Source organism: Lepidochelys kempii, chromosome 7 (genome assembly GCF_965140285.1).
Source record: "Lepidochelys kempii isolate rLepKem1 chromosome 7, rLepKem1.hap1, whole genome shotgun sequence".
NCBI lineage: Eukaryota > Metazoa > Chordata > Testudines > Cheloniidae > Lepidochelys > Lepidochelys kempii.
The window spans coordinates 42832505-42851622 of record NC_136386.1 but is presented as its reverse complement, the minus strand read 5'-3'; the positions used below and the strand labels follow the sequence as shown (position 1 = coordinate 42851622).

At 41.5% G+C, this 19118-nt stretch overlaps 1 protein-coding gene across 4 annotated transcripts in view; it reads right to left on the bottom strand.

The window, feature by feature from the left end:
* SFMBT1 (Scm like with four mbt domains 1) overlaps window positions 1–19118 on the bottom strand; it is a 137673-nt gene that overhangs the window by 102519 nt on the left and 16036 nt on the right. Inside the window, exon 1 of one of the 4 annotated variants that reach the window (XM_073352401.2) lies at window positions 12742–13348. The exons of the other annotated variants lie outside the window; for them this stretch is intronic. The gene's annotated coding sequence lies outside the window, so the exon portion shown is untranslated. Of the gene's footprint in view, window positions 1–12741; window positions 13349–19118 lie in introns of those variants that run through there. 4 annotated transcript variants of the gene reach the window in all.

The window sequence follows — 19118 nt, the reverse complement described above, 5'->3', positions numbered from 1 at the left end:
CCCTATTCTACACCGGCTGTATTACACTATAGTGTAGTCTAGAACCTCTGAAATCTTAATGAGTAAACTTGGTCTCTACAATTCTTACGCTTGGTTCCAAGGAGAGGAATTCTTTAAAAAACCACACACCTGAAACAAGCTTAATTACCATTTTTTGGTAGTGTTAACCAAAATTCTTCATTTCAATAACATTTAAAAATACCTCTGCCACTTCACTCAGGCCTTCTCTACACTACAAAAATAAGTCAACTTAAGTGAAATCTATGTACAGTCACTGAAGTAATTAAAGCAGTGAAAATGCTATGCTCCTTCTATCGGCAGTGAGCATCCTCACCAGGAGGATTTCCACCAGCTGAAGTGGTGTACTGACAGAGGCCCCTCTACCCGGGGCTGATAGCCTGAGCTGTGAGACTGGTGTGGGACTCACAGCTGGAGCTCTCCTACCCCCGGGGCTAATAGCCTGGACTGTGAGCCCTGTGGGCTTCCGCTGTGAGTCCTATGCCAGGCTGACAGCCAACAGACCAAGTAAGTAATGCAATGTCTACATGGACACTATTACCCTAACTACAGGGGCCTAAACTGTATGCCTCTTGCAGAGGGGGAGTTAAGTTGATGTATTGGGGGGGGGGGGGACTTACGTTGGCAAGAGACCCATTGTAGCACAGACACTTCCAGAGTTCGGTTGACATAAACTGCCTTATGTCAACCTAACTCTGTAATGTAGACCAGGCCTCAGTAATGACTGAGATTAAAACAGAAAAATACATTCAGTGAAACTGACTGTTTTCTCTTGCTCATATGCTAGCACAGGGACGGCCAACCTGTGGCTCTGGAGCCGCATGCGGCTCTTCAGAAGTTAATATGCGGCTCTTTGCATAGGTGCCGACTCTGGGGCTGGAGCTAGAGGCTCTAACTTTTCAATGTGCCGGGGTGCTCACTGCTCAATCCCAGCTCTGCCCCAGGTCCTGACCCAACTCCACCCCTTCCCCCAAGGCTCCTGCTGCTTCCCATGAGCCTGCCATGCCCTTGCTCCTCCCTCTTTGCCCCCAGAGCCTCCGACATGCTGTGAAACAGCTGACTATGGTGAGTGGGAGGCACTGATCAGTGGGGCTGCTGGCGAGCAGGAGGCACTGAGGGCGGAAGCTGATGGTGGGGCCGCTGACATATTACTGCGGCTCTTTGGCAATGTACATTGGTAAATTGTGGCTCCTTCTTAGGCTCAAGTTGCCAACCCCTACACTAGCATAACAGGAAAGTCTACCATATTGAGGTTGCAGGAACAAACCATCCTGATGTGTAGAAAGAATAGTAAATATGGCAGGCGACCAGCCTGGCTTGACAGTGAAATCCTTGTGGATCTTAAGCACAAAAAAGAAGCTTACAAGAACTGGAAGATTGGACAAATGACCAAGGAGGAGTATAAAAATATTGCTTAGACATGCAGGAGTCAAATCAGGAAGGCCAAATCACACTTGGAGTTGCAGCTAGCAAGGAATGTTAAGAGTAACAAGAAAGGTTTCTACAGGTATGTTAGCAAAAAGGTGGTGGTCAAGGAAAGTGTGGGCCCCTTACTGAATGGGGGAGGCAACCGACTGACAGAGGATGTGGAAAAAGCTAATGTACTCAATGCTTTTTTTGCTCATCCTCACGAACAAGGTCAGCTCCCAGACTACTGTAATGAGCAGCACAGTATGGGGAGGAAGTGACCAGCCCTCTGTGGAGAAAAGTTGTTTAGGCCTATTTAGAAAAGCTCGACGAGCACAAGTCCATGCACTGCATCCGAGGGTGCTAAAGGAGTTTGTGATTGCAGAGCCATTGGCTCTAGAAAAATCATGGAGCAGGTCCGCAAGGAATCAATTTTGAAGCACTTGAAGGAGAGAAAAGTGATCAGGAACAGTCAGCATGGATTCACTAAGGGTAAGTCATGCCTGACTAACCTAATTGCCTTCTATGAAGAGATAACTGGCTCTGTGGATGAGGGGAAAGCAGTGGACATGTTATTCCTTGACTTTAGCAAAGCTTTTGATACGGTCTCCCACAGTATTCTTGCCAGCAAGTTAAAGAAGTATGGGCTGGATGAATGGATTATAAGGTGGACAGAAATCTAGCTAGATTGTCGGGCTCAACGGGTAGTGATCAATGGCTTCAGGTCTAGTTGGCAGCCGGTATCAAGTGGAGTGCCCCAAGGGTCGGTCCTGGAGCTGGTTTTGTTCAATATCTTCATTAATGATCTGGAGGATGGTGTGGATTGCACTCTCAGCAAGTTTGCAGATGACACTAAACTGGGAGGAGTGGTAAATATGCTGGAGGGTAGGGATAGGATACAGAGGGACCTAGACAAATTAGAGGATTGGGTCAAAAGAAATCAGATGAGGTTCAACAAGGACAAGTGCGGAGTCCTACACTTAGGACAAAAGAATCCCATGTACTGCTACAGAATAGGGACCGAGTGTCTAGGCAGCAGTTCTGAGGAAAAGGACCAAGGGGTTACAGTGGACAAGAAGCTGGATATGAGTCAGTGTGCCCTTGTTGCCAAGAAGGCCAATGGCATTTTGGGCTGTATAAGTAGGGGCATTGCCAGCAGATTGTGGGACGTGACCATTCCCCTCTATTTGGCATTGGTGAGAACTACTGTGTCCAGTTTTGGGCCCCACACCACAGACGGATGGGGAAAAGTTGGAAAACGTCCAGCAGAGGGCAACAAAAATGATTAGGGGGGCTGGAGCACATGACTTATGAGGAGAGGCTGAGGGAACTGGGATTGTTTAGTCTGCAGAAGAGAAGAACGATGGGGGATTTGATAACTGCTTTCAACTACCTGAAAGAGGATGGATCTAGATTGTTCTCAGTGGTAGCAGATGACAGAATGAGGAGTAATGGTCTCAAGTTGCAGTGGGGGAGGTTTAGCTTGGATATTAGGAAAAACTTTCACTTGGGGGGTGGTGAAGCACTGGAATGGGTTACCTAGGGAGGTGATGGAATCTCCTTCCTTAGAGTTTAAGGTCAGGCTTGACAAAGCCCTGGCTGGGATGATTTATTTGGGGATTGGTCCTGCTTTGAGCAGGCGGTTGGACTAGGATGACCTCCTGAGGTCCCTTCCAACTCTGATATTCTAGGATTCTAGGATCTGTGCTTACCAGAAAGTTTCCTCTCATTGAATAAGGTCTGAAGTTCCATTACAATGGGTACTACAGCCTGCCGGAAGCTTGGGGGAAGAACCAGATCAGTCAGTGACTGGCAACAGAGGATTGTCCAGCTCCCCACAAGTTTCCTCCAGTTGACACAGTTCCACAGACAGGATAATTCGTTTTTACTTCCTAAGATTAGACTGTTGAATAGACTGAGAAAAGAGCCAGATTCCTCAAATTGCACAGACATTCTTTTTACCAAAAACAACCCAAGTTCAGGAGGCTGGGCATTTTCCTGTTGCCTGTGACTGATCGGTCTGGTTCCGAACCCAAGCTGTAAGCAGACAAGTACTCATTCTAATGAAACTTAGAATAATTAAGAGTGCTGCTTTGTGGCTATTTCCAGCATTTCAGGAAATTACTTAGTAAAAAACAAGCCTTTGCATTTTAAAAAAAACCAAACAATAAAAATAATATCTGGAAATATTTTGTTCAATTTAGTTTCGAACTGTCCCCCCACCTCCAACCCACCTGTAAGGAAAACTTCACTTTAGGTCTGAACACTTGGAGTATCCTTAATATGACTAAGACTTAGGGCCATATCTAATGTCTTGACTGCCCACCTCCACAAAATTTCACAGTAATGCAATGCCTCATGATACTTTTGCTGCTAATGCATTTTTAGTGAAGTTAAGCAGAGCCAGTTCTTGAAAGACAGCACAACATTTAACCAAAATCACCTATTACTATGGGAAAACACTTATTACTCACTGGAAAGGCCTAAATGAACTCTATTCCTAAATAAATGTAAGATCGTTTTGATTTCATAGGAAAGTCCTCCAGAGTCTATACAGATTTTACAAAAAACTCAAAGACAATTTTGTTGCCTTCCAAAGTTTAAAAAAACAAATAAAAGAAGTAGTCACCACCTGTAATATTTTGCTGTGCTGAAGAGGTAGCCAGCAGAGGGCACGCACAGATTATTTCCGCAACTGTGCTTGTGCATTGATGCTCAAGATGAGATATGCAGTATCACAACATTAAATATTGTAGGAGTAAAACTAAATGTCCTAAGGACTCGCCAACTTCTAAAACAGTTCAAAACTCTACTGACCTTCAGGGGACAATGCAAGGCACATCTTATGAGGGCTGCTCAAGATGCAGATATTTCTGGGACGATATTAGGGAAAAGATAGTGAATATGGTTTATTTTTATGCTGCCTGTTTAGTATTTTAAAATTTTATTTATTGTATGTTTAAGTATTTTGTCAGATATCTAGAGTGTTCAGGGAGGCATTTTGTATTTTATAAAACTAAAAATATCTATTCTACTGCAAAGACACGTTTGTGTGTCACAAGAGACAGAAGGCAATATGGGAATGCTCTCTGCTGGACAGCAATAAGAAACACTTGGCAGTTTTCAGTGGTTTCCATCTGAAGCGAGTATCCAAATAAAAGATGCGGAAATGGAGAAAGATGTTAAGTAACTTGCCCAAGGTCAGAGAGGAAAGTAATAATGGAATTTGCAAGACAAACCAGGAGTCCTAACACCTAATATCTGCTCAAACCGCTCTCCCTGGAAGTTCAGACATTTATTTATTTTAGGGCTGTCAATTAATCGCAGTTAACTCACATGATTAACTCAAAAAAATTAATCAGTTTTAACTGTGCTGTTAAACAACAGAATACCAATTGAAATTTATTAAATATTTTTGGATGTTTTTCTACATTTTCAATTTCAATTTACAACAGAACACGAAGTGTACAGTGCTCACTATTTTTTATTACAAAAATTTGCAGTGTAAACATGACAAAAGAAATAGTATTTTTCAATTCACCTCGTATAAGTACAGTAGGACACACTCTATTGTGAAAATGCAACTTACAAAAAGTAAAACTTTAGAGCCTACAAGTCCACTCAGTCCTACTTCTTGTTCAGTTAAGAGAAACAAGTTTGCCTACGTTTACAGAAGATAATGCTGCCCCCTTCTTATTTACAATGTCACCTGAAAATGAGAACAGATGTTCACATGGCACTGTTGTAGCCAGTATTGCTACATATTTGTGTGTCAGGTATGCTAAACATTTGTATGCCCCTTCATGCTTTGGCCACCATTCCAGAAGACATGCTTCTATGCCGATGATGCTCGTTAAAAAAAATAATACAATTAAATTTTTGACTGAACTTCTTGGGGGAGAGTTGTAAGTTGCCTGCTCTGTTTTACCTGCATTCTGTCATACATTTTTTGTGTTATGGCAGTCTCGGATGATGACCCAGCACATACTGTTCGATTTAACACCACTTTCACTGCAGATCTGACAAAATGCAAAGAAGGTACCAATGTGAGGTTTCTAAAGATACCCACAACACAGGTTATACCCACAGGTTTAAGAATCTGAAGTGGCTTCCAAAATCTGAGTGGGACGAGATGTGGAGCATGTTTTCAGAAGACTTAAAAGAGCAACAGTCTGATGCGGAAATTATAGAACCCAAACTCTCAAAAAAAAAATAAATCTTTTGTTGGTCGCATCTGACTTAGATGATGAAAATGAATGTCTGCCAGTCTGCACTGCTATGGATTGTTATCGAGCAGAACCCATCATCAGCATGGAAGCATGTCCTCTGGAATGGTGGGCAAAGAAGAAGAGACATGTGAATCTTTAGCGCATCTGGCACGTTAATATCCTGTGATGCCAGCTACAATAGTGCTATGCAAATACCTGTTCTCACTTTCAGGTGACATTGTAAACAAGAAGCGGGCAGCATTATCTCCTGCAATTGGCTGAACAAGAAGTAGGACTGAGTGGACTTGTAGGCTCTAAAGTTTTACACGGTTTTATTTTTGAGTGCAGTTATTTTTTTGTACATAATTCTATATTTGTAAGTTCAATTTTCATGATAAAGAGATTGCACTATGGTACTTGTATTAATAGTATTTTTCAAATCATCTTTTATAGTGCAAATATTTGTAATAAAAATATAAAGTGAACACTGTACTTTTAATTCTGTTGTAATTGAAATATATTTGAAAATGTACAAAAACATCCAAAAATATTTAAATAAATGGTATTCTATTATTGTTTAACAGAGCGATAAATCATGCAATTAATTTTTTTAATCACTTGACAGCCCTAATTTATTTGCATTACAGTAGTGCCCCGAGGCCTCAAGAGAAGTTGGGGCTCTACAGTGGGAGGCACTCTACATACAACAATAGTCCCAGCCCCAAAGAATTGACAATCTGGACAGACAAAACAACGGGCAGTGAAAAGGGAGTGTTGTCTGTTTTACAGATAGGGAACAGAAGCAAATAAATGCCTGGTCCTACAGCATGGAGAAATTCTGTGCAAGAGCCAGAAATTGAACCAATGGTCTTTTGAGATCCAGTCCAGTGTTAACCACAAGATTACTTTTTATTAAAGGAAAATACTCTTGGACAGGGGAATAATTAAAAAAAATTCTTCTAAATAAAAAGCTAAATTGGAGGAGTTTGGTTTTTTTAAAATCAAAGTGTGGTGCAGGATTTCATCAAAAACTTACCCCAAATGGGCCATTCCTGACACCCAAAAAATGCAGAATGAGGTCCTGCAAGGGATGCCTAATTGCAGGATGGCAGCATGTTGCACGGTCATGAAGGAAACCTCCATTTAAATTGGAATTTGGAGAAATCTCAGTTTTCATGCTGGGAGGATTCCACGAGTGACACGTCAGCACTTAAAAAGCCTACTGCAATAACTCACCCCATTTCCACTTTACTCAATATTTCTAGGTCAAGTTGTCTTCTGTAATCTCAAGTGTTTCTCCAGTAATGAGTTTTTATTGTCCTCCCACTTATTAAAATGTGTGTGTTAACATCTTCACCTCAAGTACTATAATAAACAAGGAGAAAATGATCTAGATTTTCACCTGCTCCCTCAGCTGTCCACAGCTTCCTTTTGGATTTACATTTAACAAATTGGATAGAGAATTTTCAAATAGAGAAGGAAAAACAGGTAGAGTTGCAAAAACAGGAAGCCTACCAATTCTGAAAAAAATGTTATGAAGGAGAGGAAAGCAGAGAAATATGTATGTGCTATATGAAGTTTTGGTAGGTTATGAATAAGTGTAAGCATAATTAACTAGCTGAAAATGTCACTCAAAAAACATATGTATTGAAGGGACATGATGGCTCAAGGAATTAGAAAGGTGTTAGAGCACATCACCTCTAGGGGCTGGTCTACACAGTTTGAACGTTGATTCAGAAATGGATGTATTTAAATCAGTGCAAACCTCTTATATGAGCACATTTCAGATTAGCTTAAGTTAGGGGGAAACAGTTTAACAGATACAGTGTACTCAGACGAACGTAAGACTCTCCACGTAAGGGGTCTGCACCAGATCAGCTTCTAAATCAATTTGTTAAATTACTGCAATTTGTGTGGTTAGACAAGCCCTAGGCTACAGGTGTGAGAACAGCTCAAATAGGCAGTGACCAAAAGCCATCATCATCCGATAGCTGAAGTGGTGCAAGCGACTTTACTTGCTGCCATAACACACCCTGGCATCAGAGTATCACATCACATCACAGGGACTCTTCTGCTCAAGCACCCATCAAGTTCTGCCACGGTCCTCTTCTGGCCGACTCAACCTTCTGGCCAGGTCTCATGCTTAAAGTTCAGTCCCATATTGGGGTAACAGAAGTCTAATTAAACCGCCAAACCAAAAACATACAAACCAAACCATGTCTTGGACCAGACAGGTTTCCTACTGCTTCCCTTCCCTGGGGACTCCAGCAGTGTCTTTCTGACAATTCTCTCAAGTAATTTTTAGTATGGTGACCAGAAGCTGTATGGTAACCCCCTTAGTTCTGCCCTCTCATGCAGAAATGCAGTTAATTATGGCACAGATGGGGGTGATTGAACAGGCCTGGGTTTGCCCCATGCCTCCCAGCCCTTAAAGGTCAGACCACCCTGTTAAATGTGGCCTATGTGAAATAAGTTAGATGTATGTCCACTGATATCCTATGTCACAAAGCCATCTCAAGAACCACCATCACAGTGGCAGAGAAGCCATGAACAAAATAAGATTCATATTTAGGGATGACAGTAACCAGCCTGGTGAAGTCTGTGCTACCCAGAGCGTGCTACACCATTTCAGTGGAGAGAGTTTCAGAAGTAAAACTACTTCTTGCGATTTGATCATTTTTCTCATGAAGATGATTAAGATCTTCAGTGATAAAGAGCTCACAGGCAGTCAGCACATAAAACAAGCTACCCTTGGTATAGTGTTCAGTTCCAACACATTACCAGTTGGATTAACCACCACCACCAGTATGGCTGCTCCCATACTCTTGTGGGCAAAATTAGGAGTCTGTGTCAAAAGTGAAACAGCAACCTTAACAAGATGGCCAATGGGATGTGAGAGGTCCTTTCTGTACATAAGCACCTTGTTCCCCCTCCTGGAGGACAAAGACCCAAAGAAGAATTTTCAAGCTCCAGAAGCACCTCTTTAAACATTAGCCACAGAAAATACATGGATTATGGACAATCCTGCAGGAACTCCCTGACCTTCCCACCTACTCTCTAAGGGGGCATAGGGTAGGTATCTTCTACTCTACTTGGACCTACTCTGATTTCAATACCAGATACTATTCAAAAAACAAGAAATCCATTAAAAATGTATTCAGTTAAAGTTGAAGCTGAAGGAGTGACAGAAAACACACCAAATCCCAAAAGTTGCACCACAGAAATCCAACGCTTCTTTGCTGCTGGAACTATGAACAGTATTTTTACTGTAAGTATGGTGTTATTTTTTAAAAAGGGGAAAATTGGGTTTATTTTGACTTTATTACATGTAAAGGCCCAAGAGGTTTTTTAAAATTTTTTTTTAAAAGTGTAAGTGTGCCCACAGTTGCCGTTTTTTGGGGTTTTTTTTAATACTAACAATTCTAATCTTCTTCACTCTCCAAGACAATGGTGATCAGAAAAGAAACTAAATGTTATCATAAGACTACAAATTTGTGGGCATGGGATGTTACTCCGACTCTTGTTAACTCATTTAATTTTAGTGCCCAATGAAAAATTAGGATAAAATGCTCGTTAATGTTTATCACCACCAAGAAGTGTGCCAACAAAAGCAAGGAAGACCAGGACTTGACATGCCTGACATATGGGGCAAAAACCAAGCTGTGGGGTGGGGGTGGGCCCACGGGGGACGGGACACAACAACAAAAAACCCCAAAAAAACACCCCCCCACAGCTTTTAGACTCACACAGCTAAAAATAACATCCAATTTTTAAGAAGCCTCAGAGGTCACCATTAAAGGACAGAAAGAAGCTATTCATTTTCAAAATCGGTACTTTATTCCCTGGCATTATCCTCACTGAAAAGTCCTTTAAAGGAAGTAAAAATGACTCTTGGTAAACTATTTCTTAAGTTTTTGTCAATAACAACCACCAAGTTAAATGATTTTAGGCCAATCATGTTACAGCCTAGGTGACCCAGAAGTCTTCTACCATCCGGATAGGCATACAGTTCAGTTGGTTTAAAGACTTTGGTTCCATCCATATGAGCTAGTTTAGCTCTAATTGAGGGCTTGTCTTCACTTAAAACGCTACAACAGCATAGCTGCATTGCTGTAGTGCTTCAGTGTAGGCACTACCTACATCGATGGGAGGGGTTCTCCCTTCGCCTTAGGTAATGCAGCCCTCCAAGAAGCGGTAGGCAGGTTGATGGAAGAATTCTTCTGTAGACCTACTGTTGTCTACACAGGGAATTAAGGCAGCTTAACTACACAGCTCAGGCATGTGGATTCTTCCCACCCTTGACCAACACAGTTAAACTGACCTAATTTTCTAGTGCAGACCAGAACTCAGATTGTGTATTTAGGCCTGCTCTATTCTGGAAAGTTAGCTTGGCACAACTAAGTCACTCAGGGAAAAATCCACACCCTTGAGCGGCATAGTTAAGCCAACTTAAGTCCCCATGTAGACGACACTAAGTCAACAAAATAATTCTTTCGTTGACCTACCTATCACCTCGCAAGGAGGTGGATGAGCTATGCCAATGGGAGAATCCCTCCCGTTGGCACAGGTAGGGTCTACACTGAAGAGGTTCAGCGGCACAGTTGTGTCGCCGTCCACACTCAAAACAGTATAAACCCTTAGATTGTTTAAACACAGCTCAAGCACTGATCCTTGATTTGGTTGTAACCCAAAGTGGATTTGGCCCTAGATATACTAGATGAGAGTTTTGACTTTTTGTTTTTGGACTAGGTTAATAGCAGTGAAATGAGTCGTAAGTGTCCCATTTACCGTCGATTTGCCATGGAGATAGGGGATCCAGTATAACACTATTCTATTCAGGCTATCACCAGATGTGCTGCAGCGGCACAGCTGAATCGGTACAGCTGCACTGCTGCAGTGTTGTATGTTTAGACATGGGACTTAAGGTCACTGGAACTGTGTTATCAGGTCACCTAGTAACTACTGTAAATGGTCCTAAACATAATATTAATCCTGCAAATACTTCAATATGTACATGTGTGCAGTCCTATTGATTGCAATGGAACTACTCATGTGAGTAAAACTGATCAAAGCCAGTGGTAATTGTAATTAGGCTTCAGAATTAACATCGCATTGAGAAAAATGGGGATATTTACACTCTGCTAAGGTCTACGTAAATCTTTGGTGCCTTGTTTGCATGGGTGCTCACAACAATTAAACTTTAGAGAAATAAGCCTAGAATAGAAAAGGGCATTAGGACAAGGGTGAATCAGTTTACATTTGAAGGTTTTCACAACCAAAACAGCTAAAATGAAACTCTGCTAGAAAGACCCTAATCTTTGGAATTAGCAGGCCTTTTGCTACTGCTGATCACAAAAGACAGAAAAGTCCTATGTGATGGCAAGATCTACATCCTTAATTCAGTGCCATGAGAACCTTTTTATTTAAAAAACCACACAAAAACCCACAAAAAAACAAAAAGAAACCCCCCCAACCTATTCATTAACCAAAACATCCATCTCATTTCTCTACTGCTTTTCTTCTTTGAAAGGGGATCTTGGGGCTTGTCTACACAGGAAAGTTATATCGTGTTTGCTAAGGCATGATTTAATCTGCTGCAGTTATACCACTGTAACTCCTTGTGTGGACACTTTTTCAAGTATGAGAGCAGCTTTTTTCAGTTTAGCTTAAACTGCTTTGAAAGCAACAAACTAAACTGAAAAAAGAAAAAAAAAAAGTCACTCCTACTGAAAAAAGGGTGCACATAGGGAGTTTTAATGATGTAACAATATAACTGGTAAAAAACTTACCCGTGTAGACACGCCCTTATCTAGGTCTTAAAATCCCCAGTTTCCAATTCTTAATAAACTGGAAACTTCACTTCTTGCAATTAAAATTTTATCTACACTATGCCAAATAAGCAACTTTCCGCTCTCTTTTTTTTTTTTAAAGCCATCTGTGGTCACAGATATAGCCATATGGTATTATGCTAATACTTTACACTTAGCAAGTTCAGTGCATTGTTGATGCTGGATGAGTCTTATTTAATATTAGGCACCCCGTTATATTTATATATGCTATTTGTGCAAAACAATACTCTGGTAATCATCCAGGGCAAGTAAAAATGTAATTTATCATCCTTCATAATGAAGACAGGCAAGTAGATTGTGTACCAAATCTGAAAATTTCCATGACTGATCAATGCTTTAGGATTCTGCCTTTGATTTTTAGACGCTTAGACTTTTCCAATATAATGCCTTACTGCTATTCTCATTCCACTTTAGTTTAAATTTGTTGACCCCACAATTATGAACATTCACCAAATTCTTAGAAGTCACAAAGCTGAAGTTTTAGGGGGATTTCTGAAAATCTATTTTAAATGTTTACAACCCAAGAGATAATCACACTCCAGTACTAATTCCAGACTGAGAAATGCATAGACAGATCACTGTGCTCCAATTAAGTCAACAGGTGGTCTGCCTGTGTGGTTCTCAGGGCAGGATCAGGGCCTATATTCCATATTCACTTAAGTATTCTATAGCGTTTCACACTGAACAAGGACACTATCTGAATTTTTAGACTGATCCACTGAAGTGTTGGTCCCTCATTTTCTGATTTTCACATTAAATAGGAATACTGCCTAAACAAAAAATATTTTTAATATCAATTTTAGACAAGTTATACCTGACTCCCCCTAGAGCTCAAACAGATTCTTAGTCTTAGAAATATGCAATAACACAACACAAGTTGCCTGATGGAGCTCAGTGATAAACAAATCTGCACCCCCTCTTCCAAAGGTAAAAACAAAACAATATACCAACTAAACAGAGGACTAAATATTATTAGCACCCAGGCATCCTCCTCCTCCAGGAAAAGCCTCCAACAACAATTTAGTTCTATACGAATACAATTCTGTAGTGTAAGATGTCTCTAAACACCGCAAGGAAATAACAGACCTCATCCATATTGGAATGTTCAAATAACCAAGCAAACTTTTACATATCTCGGGTTTTATAAAAAGAATAAAACACCACCAAATTTGGATTTAAGTTATTTGACGGCGTCTCTTTTAGTGGCCTCTGCACTATTTGGTATAGGCTTAATTTTCAAGAGAAGAAAAAAAACTTACCATATTCCACATATCAGGCTGTTGCTGAGTTTCAGATGAATGCTCCCAGCCTGCATAGTTGTCCTCTACATATATTTTAAAATCCATCACCAGCGAAATGTCAATCCATGAGGAAGATGTAATGAAGGCATAAAAAAATACAAAAGTGGTGACAACAGCTTTTGCTGCAACCCCACATAGTGAAGTGAAAAGTTTTTTTTAAATCTCCCCCAGCAATTTTTAGTAATAACAAAAGCACCTAAAGCAGCACAGGAAAATGCTGCACTCTAGGGGGTCAATGAAGTCAAAAGTACCTGCAGAAGAAAAACTCTTAATTCAGATCATGCCATGAATCTAAGGAGAAAGACAGATAACATCTTAATTCTACACAGGTATTCGTATTGGAATGACAGGACCAAATCCTACAAGGTGCTGATTAATCTTCAGCACTTTGCAGGATTTGTTCTCACTGACTAGTCTTTGAAATACAACTTTCAGTTAAAAGTTTTCCAATTGCCTTCATGTTTGGCTTGATCAACCTGCTGCTTCCAGTAACCTGACAGTCAGAACAAAGTTATTCTTAAAAAGACAGAGATGGGCATCAAATATACAAATAAATGGAAAGGAGTACTTGTGGCACCTCAGAGACTAACCAATTTATTTGAGCATAAGCTTTTGTGAGCTACAGCGCACTTCATCGGAAGCTTATGCTCAAATAAATTGGATAGTCTCTAAGGTGCCACAAGTACTCCTTTTCTTTTTGCGAATACAGACTAACATGGCTGTTACTCTGAAATAAAGGGAGCAAAGCAGATATTAGCAGGGATGTTAAGTATACACATTATACAACATGTTGCTGACTTGTTTTTAGACAGTTCATCCAATATAGGAAGCAGTTCCATTTTTCTTTTTACTCTTATAATTTATATAGCAGGTATTTGTTTTAGCAACCATAGGGATAAAAATCATGCATCAGCTGGTACTGCAGGGAAACCAAACTATTCACTATCAGTGATTCAAAACATTTTCCTAACACCATAATCTTTATAAACAGAAGTCCCTGAAATATTTCCATCAATATTTTATCAAACCCCCAAGTCTTGCAGTTTCAGATATTCCAAAGAAAAGAAACTGAACAGTAACTTCCTATTTCATAGTGAAGACACCAGATACTGGTTTCTGTACTGATTTTATGTTGTTAGCACTCCCTTCCTCCACAAAACAGTAAAGACAGCATGATTGCCATCTGTAAGATCAAATTTCAAGGTAACTTTTAAAATGGTAAGAAAAATAATACATGGATGGTATTCATGTAGCCATTTTATTTAGTTTGATACATTCATTTAAAATAAGATTCTGTATGGATATGTAACAGAGAGACCAGTGTCTATACATGCCACTGCCTTCTGCTGGTTGCAGTCAGAACTGATTTATCATAGGCACCATACTGCAAACAGAATTTCTTTAGCTCAAGTAGAAGGGTCCTTTGGTTTTGAAGAAGGGAAAAAAAAAAAACCCACAACCCAGGCAGAGATGCACTCTACCTGTGCTGCCATCATGACACTGAATGACTATGATGTGCAGAGGCATGGAGACAAAATGGCTGTGAATTTGTTACAATAAGGTCGTTTTTATCACTTAAGCTGTAAAGAGCGTAACATTTAAAAATTAGAGAATAAGAGCATGGAAGGGGTTAAACTACTAGACTTTGAGAAATAAGTGCAGGCATTGGGGATCAGTGTCTTATGAAGGAGCTGCCTCTGTTCTGGCTTTAGTTTTATCTGCTGCCTTGCCAGCTGGAAGATGGGTAGTGCTGGCAACTGCTCCTCTCTCTGGTAGTTAAGGGAAAAAGCAGAAGCCGCTCTTCAATTGGGGCTTTATTTATTTTTTTAAAAAGATTGAGACGCGAGCAATAAGTGAGATACTCCTAGAACTCTGGCTTCTAGAGCCTCTTGTGAATAAATCCAGCTTTTCGGAAATAAAAGAAAATGCAATTATGAAGCAAGGAAGGGACAAAGGGAGGGGCAGTTAAATCATTAATGAAGAACAACATTAACAGCCTTTCTTAATGTTATACTTAAGAGTCTTTCTTGGTGTAGTGGCTTTTGTTTACGATTATTTTGTTTGCTGTAGAGAGATTTAAAAAACATAATTAGAAGGCCATATTCTGTTCTTGGGTGCATCTTGTAGCATAATTTGGCCCAAAGAATTGTACTTTTGGACAGGCCAATAAAGTGCACTGTTCTCCCAGAGCTTTCCAGGGATTCTTTCACATTTTGTTTTCAGGACTTCCAGTCCAGGCTGGTCGATAATTCCTATGAAAAACTATGAATACTGGAAGATGATAAAGATAACAAAATAAACAGCACCTCAGGGGACCCATAACAGTTCCAAACAAGGACCTCAATAATATAAAGGTTCATAACAACTTTACCATAGAGCTTAGACACAGATGAAAAGAATTATTCCTATTAAATAGAAAGTTGCAAGATCTTGCACTTACCTGCAGTCCATGTTTTTGTTTGTTTTTTCTCCTCTATAGAGTTCACCATGTCTCAAAAAGACACACAAATGAACTTATCACCAATAAAAGCTACTGGCACCCAATTTAATACCACAGAGTATTTTTGATTAGATATAGATTATAGATATATAAAAAAAAAGGAAAAAATTTCTTCCTACTGCTCTTATTTACACCACAAAACTTATCCACCCTTTCAGTTCTCACGTCAGCAGCCTCCTCAAATCCCTTTCCTACCAGCTATCAGATTCAGATGATCATGTAGAAGTAATGCTGTTACTTCTCACCACATTGGCTGGACTACATAACACACATGTAGCATCCATATAGTTGCAGGGCTTGTGCTGTACTGAGCATAAGCAAAGTTCCACAAGAGTTTCAAGAAGTCCCGCACTAACCACCACGTCTTGAGTACTGAATTTTTAATCGAGAGCTGAAAAAACCAAACGTTCTAAGAACTGGCTATGAAGTCAGAACAAATCTAAGCTGATTTACCCTTCTTCACAAACTTTAAGTATTTAAAGTAATCCCATACAGTTCAACTCCCCCTACTCACCGTCTTTATCAGCTGCTCCATGTTAAGTGACAGGACAAGATCAGAAGTCATAGAATAATCAGAGTTGGAAGGGATCTCAGAAGGTCATCTAGTCCAACCGCCTGCTCAAAGCGGGACCAATCCCCAGCTAAATCATCCCAGCCAGGGCTTTGTCAAGTCTGACCTTAAAAAACTCTAAGGAAGAAGATTCCACCACCTCCCTAGGTAATGCATTCCAATGCTTCACCACCCTCCTAGTGAAAAAGTTTTTCCTAATATCCAACCTAAACCTCCCACACTGCAACTTCAGACCATTACTCCTTGTTCTGTCATCTGCTACCACTGAGAACAGTCTAGATACATCCTCCTTGGAACCCCCTTTCAGGTAGTTGAAAGCAGCTATCAAATCCCCCCTCATTCTTCTCTTCTGCAGACTAAACACCAATTCCCTCAGCCTCTCCTCATAAGTCATGTGTTCCAGTCCCCTAATCATTTTTGTTGCCCTCTGCTGGATGTTTTCCAATTTTTCCATATCCTTCTTGTAGTGTGGGGCCCAAATCTGGAGGCAGTACTCCAGATGAGGTCTCATCAATGTCAAATAGAGGGGAACGATCACGTCCCTCAATCTGCTGGCAACGCCCTACTTATATAGTCCAAAATGTCATTAGCCTTCTTGGTACAAGAGGGAACACTGTTGACTCCTATCCAGCTTCTCGTCCACTGTAACCCCTAGGTCCTTTTCTGCAGGACTGCTGCCTAGCCATTTGGTCCCTAGTCTGTAGCGGTGCATGGGATTCTTCTGTCCCAAGCGCAGGACTCTGCACTTCAACCTCATCCGATTTCTTTTGGCCCAATCCTCTAATTTGTCGAGGTCCCTCTGTATCCTATCCCCACCCTCTAGCGTATCTACCCCTCCTCCCAGTTTAGTGTCATCTGCAAACTTGCTGAGGGCGCAGTCCATGCCATCCTCCAGATCATTAATGAAGATACTGAACAAAACCGGCCCCAAGACAGAGCCTTGGGGCACTTCATTTGATACCGTCTGCCAACTAGACATGGAGCCATTAATTACTACCCGTTGAGCCCGACGATGTAGCCAGCTTTCTATCTACCTTATAGTCCATTCATCCAGCCCATATTACTTGATGGCAAGAATACTGTGGGAGACCATATCAAAAGCTTTGTTAAAGTCAAAGACCACCACATCCACTGCTTTCCCCTCATTCACAGAGCCAGTTCTCATCATAGAAGGCAATCAGGTTAGTCAGGCATGACTTGCCCTTGGTGAATCCATGCCGACTGTTCCTGCTCACTTTCCTCTCCTTTAACTGCTTCAGAATTGATTCCTTGAGGACCTGCTCCATGATTTTTCCAGGGACCGATGTGAGGCTGACTGGCCTGTAGTTCCCAGGATCATCCTCCTTCCCTCTTTTAAAGATGGGCACTACATTAGCCTTTTTCCATTCATCCGGGACCTCCCCTGATCATCATGAGTTTTCAAAGATAATGGCCAACGGCTCTGCAATCACATCCGCCAACTCCTTTAGCACTCTCGGATGCAGCGCATCCAGCCCCATGGACTTGTGCTCATCCAGCTTCCCTAAATAGTCCTGAACCACTTCTTTCTCCACAGAGGGCTAGTCACCCCCTCCCCATGCTGTGCTGCCCAGTGCAGCAGTCTGGGAGCTGACCTTGTTTGTGAAGACAGAGGCAAAAAAAAAAAAAAAAAAACACAGCAAGCATCGAGTACATTAGTTTTTTCCACATCCTCTGTCACTAGGTTGCCTCCCTCATTCAGTAAGGGGCCCACACTCTCCTTGACTGTCTTCTTGTTGCCAACATAACTGTAGAAACCCTTCTTGTTACTCTTAACATTCCTTGCTAGCTGCAACTCCAAGTGTTATTTGGCCATCCAGATTTCACTCCTGCGTGCGTGAACAATATTTTTATACTCCTCCTTGGTCATTTGTCCAACCTTCCACTTCTTGTAAGCTTCTTTTTTGTGTTTAAGATCAGCAAGGATTTCACTGTTAAGCCAAGCTGGTCGCCTGCCATATTTACTATTCTTTCTACACATTGGGATGGTTTGTTCCTACCACCTCAATAAGGATTCTTTAAAATACAGCCAGCTCTCCTGGACTCCTTTCCCCCTCATGTTATTCTCCCAGGGGATCTTGCCCATCAGTTCCCTGAGGGAGTCAAAGTCTGCTTTTCTGAAGTCCAGGGTCCGTCTTCTGCTGTTCTCCTTTCTTCCTTGTGTCAGGATCCTGAACTCAACCATCTCATGGTCACTGCTTCCCAGGTTCCCATCCACTTTTGCTTCCCCTACAAATTCTTCCCGGTTTGTGAGCAGCAGGTCAAGAAGAGCTCTGTCCCTAGTGGGTTCCTCCAGCACTTGCACCAGGAAATTGTCCCCTACACTCTCCAAAAACTTCTTGGATTGTCTGCACCACTGTATTGCTCTTCCAGCAGACATCAGGGTGACTGAAGTCTCCCATGAGAGCCAGGGCTTGTGATCTAGTAACTTCTGCTAGTTGCCGGAAGAAAGCCTCGTTCACCTCATCCCCCTGGTCTGGTGGTCTATAGCTGACTCCCACGACGACATCACCCTTGTTGCTCACACTTCTAAACTTAATCCAGAGACTCTCAGGTTTTTCCGCAGTTTCATATCGGAGCTCTGAGTAGTCATACTGCTCTCTTACATACAGTGCAACTCCCCCACCTTTTCTGCCCTGCCCGTCCTTCCTGAATAGTTTATATCCATCCATGACAGTACTCCAGTCATGTGAGTTATCCCAACAAGTCTGTTATTCCAATCACATCATAATTCCTTGCCTGTGCCAGGACTTCCAGTTCTCCCTGCTTGTTTCCCAGGCTTCTTGCATTCGTGTACAGGCACTTAAGATAACTCGCCGATTGTCCTGCTTTCTCTGTATGTGGCAGGTGCCCTCCCCTCTTGTGCTCTCGTGCTTCCTCCTGGTATCCTACTTCCCCACTTACCTCAGGGCTTTGGTCTCCTTCCCCCCAGTGAACCTAGTTTAAAGCCCTCCTCACTAGGTTAGCCAGCCTGCTTGCGAAGATGCTCTTCCCTCTCTTCGCAAGCAGCAAATCCAAACCCAGCAACTGCCTCGGTTTTGTTGACTTCCTTGGTCTGGCCATATTAACAACAGAAGACCAATGAACTTTGAAGTGTTTTTACCAAGGAATGCTGCTACATGGCCAGAGAGCACATGGATGCCAAAAGCTTCAAAGGCACAATAAGACTGCCAGTGATGGACATAAACTAACATCCAACCAGGCCACCTCAAGAACTCAGCCAAAGATCAACCAGGTGGCGCTTGA